At 40.6% G+C, this 18,857-nt stretch overlaps 1 protein-coding gene across 1 annotated transcript in view; it reads left to right on the top strand.

Annotated features, from left to right (window-relative positions):
• Positions 1–10,814: 10,814 nt before the first annotated feature.
• The window catches only part of bmpr1ba (bone morphogenetic protein receptor, type IBa), a 51,438-nt gene continuing 43,395 nt past the window's right edge, over positions 10,815–18,857 (top strand). Inside the window, exon 1 of the mRNA XM_063489745.1 lies at positions 10,815–10,866. The gene's annotated coding sequence lies outside the window, so the exon portion shown is untranslated. The remainder of the gene's footprint in view (positions 10,867–18,857) is intronic.

Genomic DNA, 18,857 nt, shown 5'->3' with positions numbered 1-18,857 from the left:
GTAAGAGAGTCCAAGAGAGACCAGATGTCCGTAACAGGCCTCTATAGGTCGCAGACCAAACTATCAAGCAGATGACTACACAGCATTAGGATGACTGCATAGCATTAGGACCTTGTGCAGGAAGCATCAGTCATCATGTGCCCATGAATTTCTTTTTCTGATATTGTTGCCTTTTTATTTCTGCACACTGTCATCCTCTGAATACTCAGTTTTTTCTCTCTCTCTCACCATTCTTGGTCTTTCTTAGGATGCTCTTTCTGCTCACATACAGTAGATTCTCTTTCAAACAAAGGCATACATTGACATCTTTAGATGAACCAAACAGGGTGCATGCATGTGCACTAATCTGTTTCACATGCTCACTGATTTTATATTCAAAGTAATACGCTGGGAGCAGTGTTTTTACAAGCCATAACCCCTGAACCATGTCCATTGAGCTTCCTGTAGGTGGGGGGGGGGACGACTGCATACCCTGCAGTCCTACCTAGCTGTGATACAATATCGTTTAAGGCACACAGCTCGTACTTGTTCTCAGCCAGCTTTCTGCTGCTTCTTTTTAGTGGTATGACATTCAGTTGAGGCTTAAAATGTCCTGTGCAGCGGCAAGGTGATGGACATCATATATGTATAAAATTAACCTGTTTTATTACAATAATAAATGGTATTCTACAACAATAACAAAAACAAGCACTTGTTTCACCATGAGCTTTATGCTTCAGAGCTTTTAAACCACTGTATGACCTAATTTTACAAAATTCAACAGTACTGTAAATGATTAAGTTCCAGCAGTTCTCACATAACTTATTTTATACAATTTTAAAAGATCCTAGATTTCACAAAAACAAAGTCACAGTCCACCTGGCTTCTTCTAGATGACTGGTATCTATTATAGCTTTGGGAATCACTGTATTGCTGCCAACAAGCTTAGTTTAATAAGCAGCAGACAGAAGTGTGACAGAAATCAGGAGGCAGACAGACATAAGCAAGTTTGTGTGGTTCCTGTAAGTCCTGTAGAGAAGACTTCTTTACTGCTCTACCGAGCCAAACCAAAATGCTGTGCAATGTTTGAGACTCTATGTGTCTAAAACTGTATTTAAAAAAAAAAAAAAAAAAAAAAAAATATATATATATATATATATATATATATATATATATATATATATATATATACACATGTATTTGAAAGCTTACTGGCTAGGAGGGTGTCCTGTTCTCTAAACCTTGCTCCTGCAGATCTCCTGCTTCTGCAAAACCGGCCACAGCAGACATTCTGCACAGGGCTTCTAGTAATGATAGCAATGCAATGTGTTTTCTTCTGTGTGCATGTGTTCGTGTGTGTGTGTGTGTGCGGCAAGTGTGTGTGCATGCTTGTGTGTGCTTGCAAGTTTCGCCTTAGAGGCATCTGTTGCAGGTTTCAGGCACATGTTGTGGGATTAAGGAATTAGCCATAACAAATAACCTCATGCACACACCCTTGCCTGCGTGCCCAAAAGTCACCACATAACACTCCAAAATTACAACCCAAGACCGCTGTACACATCCACACTTGTTCCACCAGGACTCAAATCTTGGAAGCTCAGCTCTGTTCATCTCTACCTTTCTCCACTGAATCTTGGCCACACTGTGTTAAAGAAAAAGAACTCTTAGTAGGAATGAAAGTTGCCTTAATGTTAGGGTTACATTAGTAAAAGATAAGGTAATAGGACGGGGGAAAGCCAAGTTGTCAGAGACTGCCTTTGTCCGAAAGAGAAACACAATAAAGCACACTGAGCTTTCCAGTGTTTCCCCCAGGTTCAGGTTCTAGCTAATCAACAGTGCACACAGCCGTGACTGTTCTGTTCCAGGGGACTGGCAATAGAGGGATGGAGGGGGGTGGGGACATGGGGTGGGACAGGATGAGGGTCGTGCTTGAAACGGGTTTATAAGGGTGGAAGGAGTTAGCGAGTGCATGCAATTGCATGATTAAGGTGTGTGTGTGTGTGTGTGTGTATGCATGTGTGTTACCATGTTCATGTGCCTGAGCGTCTTTTTGCAGGGGATAAACCTAAAGGGGCCTGTGCATGTGTCAGTTAATTGTACATGCAGATGAACAAATTATGTCAGTGATACAAAGTCGCTTAATAATGGAGAGTTAAGAGCGTTGTGTTTTTAGGCTGTGCTGTAATCACTATCAGATGTCAGGGTGGAGGAGAGGGACGGAGGAAAGAGACTGTGCGAGTGAGAGAGGAAAAAAGACAGAAATAAAGATGAAGACAAATGGCAAAGCAAGAAAATTATTAAGGTAATGGACAATAACGTAGTATATGCATACAATATATGTTTTAACTTTATACTGTGCACACACACATTGCTGTAACTTAACTATGTATAACACAAATATCAAAAGTCAGTAAACTAAAATCATTTGGTGTAACTTTCTACTTTATAACACAGAACTTACCTACCTAATGATAAATAAAAAAAAGGCTGTGGCATTGGATTTGCAGTGTCAGAGCCAAACCACAACATTAAATTTTCTAGGCTACTTGTCTAATAGTCATCTGCTCTGTAGCACAGTGCAAGCCCCTGTCCTTGCTCGGAAACGTAACTGAATGCTGTTGCTTGCTCCTGATTTACATCCCCGGCAAGGATGGAGGAACTTTTGGGTGGCATGTTTGGTTTCTTTGCATATGAAAATGTGTTGCAGCAATTAAGTCCGCAGGCTGTAGCAGTATTCAGCGAGGCAAAGTCCTAATCATTTTCAGATGGTGGACAGAGTCCATGCGTCTGGAGCCATTTACGAGGTCTGCGGCCACCTGGATGCGAGGTGGCGGTAGGGCAGCAAAATCCACCCGATATGACTGTCCTTTGTTATCTAAGAAGGTCTGATGTGGAACACAGGTAATATGATATGTATGAATAAGTGGGCAATTTCATATGACAAATTAGTGTTGTTGTTTGTTTCTTTTGAAGGTTAAATTTTAAATATTTGTGTTGGATTACTATTTGAGTTTAATTCGTTAAAAAACAATTGACAAAAAAAAAATCATGACAGTGTTGTCACTCATACTGAAACTCAGAGTCAGATATTTTTTCTTCAGAGGCTGCTCCCTGCAGTTATTAAACTGTAATAGGATATGACGGGCAGGAAATCTGAAACTTAAGATCATTTTGAGAGGTTAAAGGATGACCTTTAGAAACTGGCGTGAGAACTTTTCAGGCAAACGTTCGCCAATCATTCTTCAACCTCAAACATGGCCTGTGATTTGGAAATTTAGCAGCAGTCATGACAGCAAGCTAGAATGGTTTCTTACTCACAGAGACATTAAACAGTGTCCTTTCTAGCTGTTGCAACACATTAGGAATCATTCTCTCTCCTGCCAGTGTAATTTAAAAAAGAGTATTACTTTGTTAATGTGCTTGTAAAGTGTGGATTTAAAGACCTGCTATTCCTGCTTTGTCTATTTTTCTGTAATGTAAAACAGTGTTAAGGAAGTTGCTTTCACTGTCAGTGCTAGAACTGAAAAAATCTTGAGATGCTAGTGATACTTTACATTATTGTGTACAATATGCCATTTATAAAGTAGTTTATTTGAGCGACACCTGTTCGTACTTGACTCGTGTAGTGTTTACTTTGTCAGTGATATTTTTGTTCTATAATAAACGCTTTGGTGCCAGGAACTTGACTTAGCTACATATGTTGTTTGACATCTGAACAAAAATGGTTTAGAAATAAGGAATGCACACATGTAAAGTAAAACAATCAGTTTGACCAAACTTCTGTTTTAAGGTTTAATAAGCTCAGACTGGCACATACATGTGAGAGGTTCCTTTGGGCGAATGTAAACTTAACAGAGGCAGGTGATGGATGTCAAATAAAATCTAAATAGAAACTGTAACACACAGCTGGTAAAACAATGAATGCTTTGAATGACTGACTTAAATAATTAAAATGCCTACGTAGTAGCATGTTACTCAGAAATGTCCACAATCTTTGTTGCACTTCCAAGAAGTTTGTAGACTAGATTTGGGATCATTTTCTCTGCTTTGCATTATGCTGGTCTGTATTTTTCTCTCTTAGAAACCTTCCATCACTATAACAATCTATATAAACATGCAAAGTGGTCATTATATATCACTACCGCTAACACATGACTTTACATATCTTACTTGTACAGTATGAAAAACACCAGCACTGTATTGTTTTTCACAGAGATTTCTGTTGGGCTTTTTCATATCCCTTTTGGCAGGGATGCTGCTGTGCCATGCAGGTCCCAGGAACTCATTCCAAACCTTTCTCTGACCCTGTGCAAATGTATGTAATTAAGCAATGAAAACTTGCCATAGCCAGGCCTTCTGCTGCAGGAAATTAAGGATAATCTGGAGGCTGTGGGTGCTCTTTGTTGCCACAAGGCCTTCTCAAGGTAAAGTGGCTCTCCTGCAAGATTGGTTTTCATCCCTTATGAATTAGTTTTGCGTGTTTCTGCTTACTGTGCCCCTCTCCTTACCTCTCAGTGTTGTTTTTCTGTCTTCTTGTGTGTCTGTTTTTTCTTAGTACATCTTCTAACCCTGCCCATAACACATTGTTGTATACTTGTAAACATGTGTAGAAGGTTCAGCAAAAACATCATAGTAATGATAGTGTTTTTAAAACAGCAAAGTTAAGCATTAGATGCTGTCACCGTGTGTCTGTCCATTTTCACATTCTAGCACGATGGCTTTATGGGAATGGATCTCATATTGGATAAAGTACTACATGCACAGTCTTTATCAATATCATTTTATTATAATCGTTGGGTCGACTGTTGTTGTTATTTGGCACTATCTGAAAAAAACAAAATTAAATTAAATTTTATTCAATTGTAAGGATGTTGGTAGGGAACATGATGACATCATAATATGAGATGTGGACATGTAAATTAGACATTAATGCTGTGAAATAAAATAAAAAAAGATGCAATGTTTTTAATGGGGTGTTATAGCTGCGTAAATGTTACAAGTGGGTCACTATAGCCCATTGGTTGGTGGTTGCTAGGTTAAATGATGACATCATTATATTTGTGATATAGATAAGAACCTCCAGGGGCTGAAGATGCGCCTGTGTGCCAAATATGGTGGCTCAAAATCTGTTTGGGGACACACATAAGATTTTTGTATATTACAGTAAGATATCCAAACAAAGATATTGAATAGCAAGTTATTTTATATTATGTGGAAATAAGCCAAAACATTGGTAGCAGGAGTAAAGCAGTGCATTTTCTTTGAACTAATCTTAAAAATACTTGGTTCTAGAGCTTAAAATTCTTTTAAAATCAACTGACCCAGTCAACATAGCCTAGAGTCACTATGGGCATTTTGAACTTTATCCACTGAAGTCAGCAGTGAATGTATTTATTTTGCAGTGGGTGCACTGTGGTGTTGTATATCACTGTGGTTGTTGTTTTTGTTGTGTTTAAAGAGGCATAGAGAAGACAAAAAGAGAAGCGACATCTGATAAAATTTACCAGCAGGGTGATGCTGTTGCTGAAGTTTTAACAGTTTTGATCTTTCAGTCATTGTTTTGCAAGTAAAAGCCCCACATCACAGCTCTTTTAGCAAGGCACCAGCTTAAAATAAAAACAGGGTTTCCATGGCAGAACACATGGAAAATGAGAGAAATGGATAAAAGCTCTGAAAAACATTCTGTGATACTGGAAAATAATTTCTCATCTTTTTTCCTTTGTCAGATGACGTTAAAATGGCAGGGTGTGAGTACAAGAGCTAAAAACCTCGAAATGCCCAAAGTTGATTTTAAACAGTGAGTTAACTTTCAAAGGCAAACATCTGTAAACATCAAGATTTTTCTGACAATACTGAATATCAGCCTCTGATTTTTTTCAACTTTAACCTGCTTGCTGTTGTAAATATTTCAAAGCTTTGGGTTTTATTTCTAAAAAAGGTGATTTCCATGTAGGCAATCATATATCCGTCCTACAGTAGATCAGAGATGGGATCACAGTATAAATAAATCTTACACACATCAAAAGTTAAGGCTGAGTTTAACCGTTCTCAGGCTCTCTGGACAGATTCTAAGTAATTTTCCTTTTTTGTAATGGTATTCTGACTTGATGAGGTTGATCAGTGTCATACAGTCTGTTGTTCTTCTTCTTGCTGAAGACAGTTGTTTTCACTCTTGCTCTATGTTCTGCTGCAAAAATCATTTGTGATCACACAGATGTCTCCCTCATGGGATTTGGTATGGATTCGGAATAATGTTCCTAATTCTTTTAAAGACTTCCACAGAGAGACTTGTTAGTCTATGGCCCACAATCCATCTGACATTTAAACTATCTGTCCTGGAAAAAGTCAAGAATCTGGTTATAAAACTAGAAATGGGACAATTTAATTATCCAAATAGACTCAGCTGTTCATGTTATGTACTGAAAAAATGCACTCAATCATAATAGACAGCGAATTTGATGCATTTTATTTTTAAAGTTGCCTTTGCATACGACACCTTCTTGCCTCACAATGTTGAAATGAAAATTAAAAAAAAAAAGTTTTCAGAGCTAACAGGTGGGAAAGATTTGGTAACCTGGCCGGTAAGTAGATTTTATTCCCTTGCTTCTCCAAGTTGCGGCTAAACACTGAGGGGTCTATAGAGGCAGTAATGAGTCATATCCTTCAAACTGCTGTTCTGTATCTCAGACACCTCCTAAAATTCAATTTGCAGTGACCTTCTCACACATACGCATGCATCTGCAGACACACAGGTCTAACCTGTTCACGGCTCTATACTGTACTTCGCACCTCTGGGGGTGTTTTCTGGGGAAACAAATCACGTCAGTTGCCATAGTGAATGTGTCAGTCAAACTTATACAAACACACTCTACAGTTTCTGGCATGTGTTGCAAGCAAGGTGGTCTACATTGAAGAATAAAGGTAAATCCTGTCAGTCAATGTCAGACTGTCATCTGCCAGAAGAAGTATAAATATTTTCAGTAATAACATGTTATAGAAATATGGAAACAGTACATTTTAAAATGTTTGTTTGAAGGGGGGATAGTTCAGCTGAGGTTGAGTTGCAAAATATGGCTGCCTGGATTTTATTGGAGTTGGCTTGCCCAAGAGAATTAAAGCTCCATGTTTGGCGCTGATATTGCTATTGTCTCATAAACAGATCTTGGGAATGCTTTTCATCAAAGAATTAAAAAAAAAAAAAAAGAAGAAACAAAAAATATGAACATCCTTGACATTGTGTTGCACTTCACATAACTCTTTGGATTTAAAGAGTTATGTGCATTGATACAGAGCGATTTTAAAGTGGCATGCAAATCTGTCTGTGTGCAAGATCTGTTTTCTAGCTGGGTAAAATAGTCTGTCCTCCAAAGTATCACTTTGATCGCCTACTCACTAAATCTCCGACTTTCCACTGAGTCTCGTTTGAAAATTACTTGAAAAAAATTGGCATTTATAAGTTCTGTCTTGTTCCCAAGCGTTGCTTTTTAATGCCTTTATGGCTAATAAATGAATTGATAGTTTCCATACTAGCTAGGTTACAGAAAATATAGAGCAAAATGTAAATGTCTGTATATGAGAGAGAAAGAAACCAGCTAACAGAAGTGCCTCTCAGCAGTAATGTGTGACTTTAGGGTTAAATGGCCAGGCTTGCTGAGTGATTGCCACATTAGCCAAAAGTATGAATAAATCTTCTGTTCAGACATTTGACTATTTATGGACTCACATGAATTTGATCATGTGTTTTCTTTTAATGGTTTTTTAGGTTTTACTAAATTCTCTGTGGCCGCACTGTTAAGCTCTGCAGATGTTGGAGTGTGGGTGGTATGTTTACTGGTTTCAGATTGGAATAGATTTTATGACAATTTTAGAATTGGATACTGACCACAATACTATAAATGCATTTTTTCCATAATATAATTAATTTATTTCAGCATCAATGCTATAGTTTACTCAAAAATAAGCAGCAGGTCTGCAGAGAACCACTGCAAAGAAGTTTACGTCTATGGAAAATAACGTTTTCAGAGCACTCAAAAATGAAGTACAAGATTTACAATAGCTTGTAGAAACATCCTCAACAACTTGAAATAAACATTTTTTTGTAGGACTTTCAGTCTATCACATCATTGTGGAGGAATCTTTACCCACATCATTGTTTCAGTTCACTGAGGTTTTCAGACAGGCAAGGCTCCCTTAACATCCAGTATGAGCATTTAGGTCAAATTGAGGTCTGAACTCTGACTCGATCATCGCAGCACCTTGATTCTTTTCTTTTTCAGTCATTCTGTCATAGATTTGCTGCTGTGCTTGAGAACAACGATGTTGCTTTTAGACAGACGGCCTCTTTGGTATAGACAATATAGATAATACTTTCATATTAGAGAAGTTTGTGACCAGCTCGATAACTGCAAGTAGTACAGGTCCTGTGGCTTCAAAAGAAACCCAAATCTTCACTGTTCCTCCATCGTGCTTGAGAGTTGGTATGAGGTGTTTGTGCTGATACACTGTGGGGTTTTTTTTTGTCTAACATTTTACTGTGTCTCCACTTTGGTGTCATCTGTCCTTTGTCCACTTAACAGACAGTGCCAAAATGGTTTGTTTAAAATCAACTTTGCAAACCTAAGCCAGTGTGTTGTTCTTTTTTAGAAAAAGAAGAATCTTCCTTCTGGCTATCCTGTCAAACAAGCCGCACTTGTTCAGTCTTTCTAATTGTAACACTAATTAATAATTGTACTGTCATGAACTTTAATGCTTAGCATGCTAATTGAAGTCTGAAGAGTTCTTTTGGGGGTTTTTGTTGTTGTTAATGTGTCTAAATATTTCATAATCTCATGTTGGGGTGAATTTGCTGGGAAGATTGTGGCATTATGATAAGACACAGTGTTTCAGTTTTTCACACGACTGCTTTAGTCTTTTTTTAATGAGTAAAGTTCTTTGAAATGCTGATTATTGTGATGATTATCATGGCATGCAAACCTGAGGTATACACGTCAGTTGAATTTGTCTGAACATGAGGCATGTGCCTCACCCTTTTTTATTTATGGCTTTATATCAGTTCCAGTATAAATATGCTGCAATTCGAATGCATCACGTTCACAGTTACACAGTCACATCTTTTTCTTATGTCTCACGTTTTAAGTGGATGGGAAAAAATGCTTTTCAGTAAAACTTTTGCAGAACATTTTAGGAAAAAAGTGAAGTAAACAGCTGAGATGCCATCTGTCTGCATTCATGAGCGTTTCTGGTGCTGCCATTCTCAAGTCACCCTACCTGTCAGTGTTTTCATTGCCTATTGTAAAGCAGAGAGTGAAATGACAGTTTGTAGGAACTCAGTGAAAGAAGGGATTTGAGCAGTAATCCGCCTCACTGATCCTTTTTAGAAACAACCGTCTGGCACACAGCCTGGCCCTCGCCATAACACGCCTGCTTTTGATACCTGAAGGCTGAACTGCAAACTGACACCCACAGTGGCATTTTCTGCTTTTCACATACCTCACATCAGAGACTCTCTGAAGATATTTTCCTCATTTGGTAAAATCGTTGGTTGCTGCAGGTGAGCTCAGGTATTAACCCTGGGGTTAACGCACACTGGATCCTCACATCGTAATATTAATGCTGACATTTTTGAAGGGGTTGGAAAGTGCTCATGTCATGCTATGAGTTATTTTCCTTCACTGTTCAGGTCATGTCAAGCTGAAACAGATATAATTATTTTATTTGATAAAATATGGTGTAAACAAAGACGTCCTTGGTCCAACTTGTACAGATATTCTCATTTTATTTGGTTTTGCCCTAAGCCGATATCCAGTCTCAGCTCAGCCTGTTTTAAACAAATGCTGTCTGTCTTTAGAGAGAACAGCTGCCAAAATATGAGTCTACCCAATTAATTTTTACTCCATAAATCTCGCTTTCTTGAAGTCGAGCCTGGGCTTGGGTTAAGTAGTCATATTTTATCGATGCAGTGATCATTACTATTCATTATCTTCTGTCTCTTGGCTCTGCAAACAAACACTTGCTTTATTTGTCACAATCATAATAATAATAATAAGAAGAAGAAGAAATTTGGTGTGTAATCTTTAAAGGTATATTTGAAAATACATTTTATTTTAATCTGGATAAGGCTTATGCCATGACGAGGCTAGAAAGCTTAAAGGTAGACTTTATCTTCATTCTTAATATTTTTGACCCACAGCAAATACCTGCATTTTTGTCTTTGTCATTAACCTTTATTGGAGTGAATTTCAAACTTTTTCCACTGCTTGCTTGAGAAATGCATTTAAGTTTGTAGAAGCTTTGATTTATGAGCAGTCTGGCCTTTTTAACACCTAACGTGAAGTGACCTCTTTGTCAAGTGGTTGTTCTGACTGTGGGGGATACCGTATGTAGAAAAGGCCACAGACGCACAGAGTAAGCTGTATACTGTCTCTCTCTGCACACACACATGTGCACACCCTGTTTCTCTCTGTAACCATAAGGCTGGAGTGGTTTATAGGGGGGTAATAAAAATGGACGCCGTGTGAAATGAATCCAGTTTAAGTTACCGTTTTTTGAGGCTGTGTTTTTCTTAGAGATGAAGAAATAGAAACACCCATGTGTTATGTTTATATAAAGGATTTTTATTTGAGCTTAATTTTCCATCTTTACAGGTGAGATTCTATACAACCACACCCTTCAGTCGCTAGATGTCTTAAAATGGTGCTGTCCTTGGCATATTTGGCTGTCTGGATTACAAAAAACAAAATGCTAAAAATTAAAGTGCCTTTAAATATGCTTTTGTAAAGTGAAGACTGATTTATTTGTGCTTCGTTTGTGTGCACACAGGGATTGTAGAAGTGTGATCAGCCCTACCTACCAACCTCCCTACCAACAAAAGTTGGCTTACAAGTGCTGGTAAGAGAAAAATCATTCATATCACTAGGAGTTTTCTGGAAATACAAAGATTTAAAGCTGGAGTAAACTGTTCTGACTAAAATAACCCACAATGTATCTAGTGTACATGCCTAAAAAGGACGGCAGTAAATGGACACGGTTTCATGTTTGTCTGAAATTCAAAGTTTGCCTAGGGCAACACAAAGATAGTGATAACATGTCCTTCATAAATAGCTCTACATTAGGCTTGACCCAAAACATCTCACTCAAGGTTCACAAGCTCCCCTCTTGTTTACATAATCACTTGCTAGTCTATTAGGAAATTGAATCAAACCAAATATCCAGTGCAGTGGTAACCTCAGCAAGGTTGCTATCAAAAAAGCTTTCTGTCAGGTGGCCCCTGAGGTTCAGATACATTCAGATTTCTGTTTTGGTGAATGTGGCACGCAGAGCTACACACTGCTGCTGGTAAAAATGGAGAGAGATACGAGTGTGTCTATAGGCTATCCTGGCCACATACAAGGATGAATGATTTAGTCTGGCTGAATTAGTAGATATGTGAGGATGAATATAAACACTAAACAACTGAAGGCAAAATGGTATTAAGTCAAAACCTTGTCTTTTTTTTTTCTTTTTTCTTTTTCTTCTTTAGTGTTGTTCTGGCCACACTACAAGATACAGATGACTTGTCTATCACACCAGATGGTGTGAAAGTGTGCAATAGGATAAGGAGACCATGTACATAGTTGATTGTTACTGATACTTTATACCATCAACATATACATGACTGAATTCATATATATAAAAATACAGACCTAAATTAGAAGCAGCTGGTAATGCAACAAAACACAGTAGTCCTGGTTACATATATACAGTGAAATGAAATTCTCATGTGAAGTCTCTGCCGTTGACCTCTTTTAGCTTCTTGTTTTTATGAATTATATTAATCATGGATCCAGACCGACAAAAATGAACATTCTGTTATAGATAGACTACAAACTCAAAGGCAGTCTGCCACAGTCCTGGTAGATCAGCTGATATCATTGCAAACACACATCAAGTGACCGCTTAGCTTATACCCTTCTGTGCAAATCTTTTTTTTTTTTTATATTTTACTTACAAAGACAAAGAGAAAAAAAAAATCTCCTGGATCACCTGTTGAGAGAAAAAGAATAGAAAACAAGCAAAAAAAAAAACAAAGCAACATACTAAACACAACACCATCATGTTAATCTAGCTAAGTGTAAACAGCAATAAATACTAAATATTGAATGTTGTTGTGCAGCACAGACAGCGCACAATGTGCTTTGAAGTAGCAGCTAAGAAAGGTGTAGTTTATGTCTACGAACAGTGAACACCCATGTGCACACCCGTGTGGATCAGCGCGCTTGTATACAGAAGGTTTCCCCATGTAACGGTCTGCTAGAGGGTGTGGAGAGCCATAGCCCCGTCCCCCAGGGCATGAAGCAGGCATGGAGGAGATCCAGGCTCCAGACATCCAGGGACCCCAGAGTGCGAGAGCCCAAGGAGTACCACCGGAGGGGCATCCGTGCCACCCTCCTGGGAAGGGCTGAGGAGATCCCCAGACGAGGGGTCACCCAGTAGCCACGGAGCAGAAGCCAAGGGGGCTGCACTGGCGCGCCCGCCGGCTCTGCCGGCAGCCAGCTGTGCCAGAGTGAACCGAGCTGCAGGCCCCGAGGCCGGAGGTTCGAGGGCCCCCTTTACCCCGGAAGAGGCCTGACCGAGCGACAAGCACCAGGCCCCGCCAAGTAGCCACCGGGAGTGAGCTGGTGTATACCTGAGCGCCCAGCCCCGGACACCAAGAACCACCAATGCACCGACCCCTGAGTGCATCAGTTACCGGCAGGGAGTGTGGTGAGGGGAGATAGGCCTCCACACTTTGGAGGGCCTGGGTGTTCCCAGGGAGGTGGAGTCTAAGACCTGACCTGACATATAAACACAGACAAACAGGCACACACAGACACAAACATGCATTCCCACCCTCATGCACACATATACAAACACTCAGCACTCATCCAACGTAGGAATAGACATATATGCACATGTACACACAATCGCACTCCCCAAACATACTCTATACCCCGGGTCCAGGTACCCTCGCCCCCAGAGGGGGAAACGGCACCCAGACCCAAGAGATGTGACCCTTTCCCCCCGGGGTGGAGGCAAGCAGACCGCCCCAGGCCTCGCAGAAGCAGGGAGGCCAATCTGTCAGCCAACACTTCCTCCCAGCCCCCCACCCCGATGGCTGGCAGAGAACGGGGGTGTGTGAAGACCCCATACCTCCCTCCTCCCGCTCATGTGTAGTGTTGCTGCGTGTTGTTCTAAAGTGCATTTAAAACAGGGGAGGGCATGGTGCTGCTGCCGGAGAGCAGCAGGTGTTAGCACGGCCCCTCCCGAGAACCCTCAATGTCTACATGGATTTAAAATTGAGAGGTGGGCACCGGCGCCAGAGGTAGGGTTGAATACTCAGACCATTCACTGGACGCCGTTGGCGTGGTCACCCTCAAGGCCCTATATATATGTGTGTGTTATGACAGTGTGAATAATGTGGATGTCTAAGTTGTGGAATAAAATTGAGGCACAGGTGGCCAGAAGGGGACAGAGGGGGGGGATGTCTCCCCTGCACCCTGGTGACACACCCACACCCCAAGGCCCTACCTGTGTGGGTGGGTGTGGTGGAGCGGGAAGAGGGAGGCAGCCGGGGATGGGGAGGAAAAGAAAGGAGGGGCAAGATGCTCCTCCCTAGGGCCAGCTCCCCCGCTGACCCCAGTAGGCACCCCCGTCCTCTGGCACCCACCAAGGCAAGGGAGTCCAGGCCCATCCAAACCAGGGCCTACGGCAGCAGCACCGCCAAGCCCCACAGGACCCAGGGAAGCCCACCCTACCCCACCGCAGAGGAAACTGTACCCACCCTAACATTCAATCATCTCCCAGACTACACAAGACAACAGACACCCAGGTTAGGTTTGTTCTCCACCTCTCCTATGTCTCTCCCCCACCTGCAGAGTGGACTTCTGCAAGGATGGAACAACCTCCCCGCCAGTTAAAGAGCCCCCCAGTTAGGCCGATGCACCAGAGGCCCCCTGCGCCAGGGCTGAGCCCCCGTGCACCCACCCGCCCACAACCTCGGCGACACACCGACTAGGACCGAAGCCCCAAGGCCCAGCCAGAGCCCCATCACGGAGACGAAGCACCCCTGAACCCCAAGCCCCCCCGCCTGCCCCGGATCCACTCAGGGGCAGCCAGGCCACCAGGCCAGTAACCTACGTCCGCCAGCACAGACCATCCCCCAACCCCCGCTGCACGCAGCCACGAGGAGAACACCCTCTAAGAGCGACCAGAGCCACTGACCAGGTTATGACCACAGCCCCCCGGGTTGAGCCCTCCCGGGATAACGTCTCTAGGGGTCCTCCAGGCGCCCTAAGCCCGTCCCAACCTCCACATCAACCACAATAGCTAAGACGGGACCAAACCACGACCCCCCACCCCCTCTAGGTGACGGAGCCGATCAAAGGAGCCCAGAGGGATTGATCTAATGTGGTGGCAGAGGCTGTATCAAGACTAATGTGATCTATTAGATGGTTTCTATATTGGCTAGAATTAAGATTATTTTTATTTTTCCAGTTCATGAGGATCGTTTTCTTGGCGATGCATAGGGCAGTAAAAACCATGTGGACTGTATTAGTTTCTGTAGTGACATCATCCAATTTTCCCAACAAGCACACTAAAGGGGAGGCTGGAATTTTACATTTCAGACACTTTGATAAGTCTTCACATATCTCACGCCAAAACTTCTGAACTGGTGAACAGAACCAAAGAGCGTGGATGTAATTGTCTGGTGTATTGCCTTGACAGTGTGAGCAGTTGTTGGAAGATGTAAAGCCCATCTTGAACATCCGATGACCAGTATAGTGCACTCTATGTAGTATTTTGTATTGTATTAATTGCAGACTGGGATTTTTAATCAATTTAAAGGTTTTTAAGCATACCTGAGACCAGAAGTTTTGGTCTAAGCTTACTGATAAATCTGCTTCCCACTTTGCAATAGGAAGGGATACTGATTCATCTATTTTAGAAAGTGTTCTGTATATTTTAGATAATAATTTGGGGGATTTAAGAGTAAGAAAATGTACCACACTTGGTGGTGTTTGTAATTCAGCTTGACTGGGGTAAAATTTCTTTTTTACTATGGATTTAATTTGTTGATATTCTGAAAACCTTTTCTTGTTGATCCCATATTGTGCAACTAGTCTGTCAAATGAAATAAATTCTGTTCCCTCTAATATATGTTCTAAGTATTTAATTCCTTTACAACTCCATTCTGGAAAATTAATCATATTATTGTTTTGTAATATGTCAGGGTTATTCCAGATAGGTGTACGTTTGCATGGGATTAATGAAGACTCTGTTATTTTTAGAAACTCCCACCATGCTGTCAGAGAAGAGCTGATGTTAACACTTTTGAAGCATTCATATCTTTTGATGTTTGAGCTGATAAATGGTAGGTCTGAAATCTCTAGATCATTGCATAGTGCCTGTTCAACATCTAGCCAGGGCTCATCTAAGAGGGTATGTTTTAACCATTCTGAAATGAACTGAAGCCTGTTGGCTAAAAAGTATTGTTGAAAATTAGGGAGATCTAATCCTCCTTTATCCTTAGTTCTTTGTAGCGTTTTTAAGCTGATACGCGGGGGTTTATCTTTCCAAAGGAATTTAGAAATATATGAATCCAGAGATCTGAACCAATCTTGTGATGGTTTGTTAGGGATCATTAAAAATAAGTAATTTATTTTTGGCAAGATCATCATTTTTATAGTGGCGACCCTTCCCATGAGTGATATGGGTAAAGATTTCCATCTAGTCAGATCACCTTCTACTTTCTTAAGAAGTGGGATGTGGTTTAATTTAGTTAAGTCTGAAAGCTTAGGAGAAACATTAATACCCAAATATTTAATGTTTCCAGATTGTAGTGGGGCAGAAGAAGAGTTATGGAAGGAGCAGTTAATGGGAAGAACTGTAGATTTTGACCAGTTAATTGAATAATCTGAAACTCTTGAAAACCAGTTTATTAGAGTAATTACCTCAGAAAGGTTGGTTTGTGAGTTTTGCAGAAAAGCAACACATCATCTGCATAGAGACTGATTTTATGTTCTACGTTCTTACATTTTATGCCCTTAATTGTTGTGGCCTGTCTAAATGCTGCCGCTAGTGGTTCGATAAAAATTGCAAAAAGTGAAGGGGAGAGTGGGCATCCCTGCCTGGTGCCCCTCAGGAGACAGAAGCTGGAGATGTCTGGTCATTTGTCCTGATACAAGCTGTTGGAGAATTGTATAATATTCTTATCCAGTTTATGAAAGAGGTTCCAAAACCAAATTTGTGTAAAGTTGCAAATAGAAATTTCCAGTTTACTCTGTCAAATGCTTTTTCTGCATCTAGAGATAATATTATGGTTTCAATGTTTTTACTGCATGAGTAGTCTATTAAATTAAGTAATCTACGAGTGTTTGTTGATGAGTGTCTACCTTTTATGAAACCAGTTTGGTCAGGATGAATTAAAAGGGGGGTTATTTTCTCTAGTCTCTTTGAGAGAGATTTGCAGATTATTTTGAGGTCTACATTTATAAGAGATATTGGACGATAGCTTGAGGGAAATAAAGGGTCCTTGCCTGGTTTTAGTAGGAGACTAATGTTGGCAGAATTCATATTTGATGGAAGTCTGCCATTTTCCTTGATTTCCTGCAACATTCCGCGGAATACTGGTGCCAAAATTGTCCAGAATTCTTTGTAGAATTCTGCAGGAAAGCCGTCGGGACCTGGAGCCTTATTATTGGGCATACTTATCAGGGCTTCCTGGAGTTCACCTGGCGTCAGTGGCGAATCCAGTGCCATTGCTTGACTGTCTAGTAATTTCGGAAGATTTACGTTGTCAAGAAACTGATCAATTTCACTATTAGATGGGTTTATTTGTGGTGAATATAAAGTTTCATAGAAATCCCTAAAAATGTTGTTTATTCTTCCAGGGTCATATATTGTGTTCCCTGATAAATCTTTAACAGCACATATAGTTGTTTTTTCTTTATTTATTTTTAACTGGTTAGCTAGAAATCGACCGGATTTGTTACTGTGTTCAAAATTCTGCAAGCGAAGTCTTTGTACTAGGAATTCTGTTTTTTTATTAATAATTTCATTTAATTCTAGTTTTGTTTTGCATATTTTGTTCATTATTTCTTGATCTTGGTGGGACGCGTAGGCTTCTTCTAAGGATTTGATGTTTTTTTCTAATTCCTGAATATTTTTGTTTTCTTCTTTCTTTTTATGTGATGAGAAAGAAATTATTTTACCTCTCATCACAGCTTTCCCTGCTTCCCATAGAACAGAAGCAGATGTTCCGGGAGTGTCGTTAAAGTCTAAATATGAAGTCCATTCTTTTTTAAAATATTTAATAAAGTCTTCATCTTTGAGCAGTGGTGTGTTAAATCTCCAGTTTTTACTTGGTGTAGTATTATTCTTGTGCATCAATGTTAAAGATACAGGAGCATGATCGCTGACAGCTATAGGGTGAATCTCAGTGTCTGAAATGTCACTCAGCAGTGAGCTGCTGACCAAAAAATAATCCAGACGAGAATAGGAGTGATGAACATGTGAGAAGAAAGAATATTCCCTACTGTTGGGGTGGAGGGAGCGCCATGCATCGCAAAGGCCATAGTCGCTCATATACTGTTTGATTATATTTGTGGACTGCCAATTACGCTGAGTTCCTGTTGTGTTGAGCCTATCCATTTCTTCATTTAGTCCCAGGTTGAGGTCTCCCCCAAGAATGAGTGTGCAATCAAGGTGTTCAGAGAGTGCACTAAAAAAACCGTGGAAGAATGAGGGATCATCAACATTTGGACCGTATATACTTACAATGCATAGCTTTTTGTTCAATATTGATAGTTTAATAATTAGAAATCTACCCTCTGGATCTATAACTGTATTGAGTACTGTAAAATTAACATTTTTATGTATTAAAATTGCTACTCCCCTTTGTCTAGAGTTATAACAGGCTGCTAACACAGTAGGAAACTCAGGTGTTTTAAGTTCATTTAAACCTGTGACAGGTCTGTGAGTTTCTTGTAATAAAACAACATCTGCCTGTAGTTTTTTAAGCTGGTTAAATATCTTTAAACTCTTTCCTCTGGTGCCAGCTCCATTTATATTCCATGTGACAAACCTCAGTGTGCCCATAATTGTGTGTGTATGTCTAACGATATATGCTGGGTGTTTCCTTTAGACAGGTGAAGAGAATGTGGAAACATCACTTGTTTGTGAATAGAAAGAGAGGAAAAAATTGTGGTGAGAGAATCCATAAGTCTGACTATGTGTGTGAATATTCACTAATATGAAGACCCGTGGCTTGCTTATGTGTCCTGTAAGTCTGTGCGCTGTGTGAGGTTGTTGTAGATGTGCTGCCGTTCGTGGTGTGTGAATATGCAGAAATAGAGGGTGTTGTTTGTAGGTGAGTGGGGAGGTAGGTGATCACAGCAGTGGAAGAAAAGAGAAAGAAAGAAACCACATTAACTGTGAGTGACAACAAAAAAAAGAAAAGAAACGGAAACATTCTAATTAACACAATAACGGAGGGTGACGGTGTTATATCTGCTATGACATCATATTGATATTACTAGGTCAAACACATGTCAAAGGAGAGCGTGTGAGTGAATAAGAAAAGAGTGTAGCGGGTTCTTATCTGGAGTGCAGTCAATATAACCACGGAGTGGTGCCGGGGTCGCGGTAGAGCTGTCCGTCCACGTAGAGCCGGTCCACGGCGATGACAGCCCGGGAGCCTTTCTGAATAAAACTACGTCGGACTGGGAACAGGACCTTGCGTCGTTCCAGGATCTCTTTGGGGAACTGGTCGTTCACGCTGAAGTCCGTTCCTTTCAGCTCCCTGCCGCGACTCTTCACCTGCTCCTTCTGTTTGAATTGGCCGAATTTGGCCACAATGGGAC

The sequence above is a fragment of the Pelmatolapia mariae genome, linkage group LG12, assembly GCF_036321145.2.
Source record: "Pelmatolapia mariae isolate MD_Pm_ZW linkage group LG12, Pm_UMD_F_2, whole genome shotgun sequence".
NCBI classification, from domain to species: domain Eukaryota; kingdom Metazoa; phylum Chordata; class Actinopteri; order Cichliformes; family Cichlidae; genus Pelmatolapia; species Pelmatolapia mariae.
This window is presented reverse-complemented; position numbering and strand designations above follow the sequence as displayed.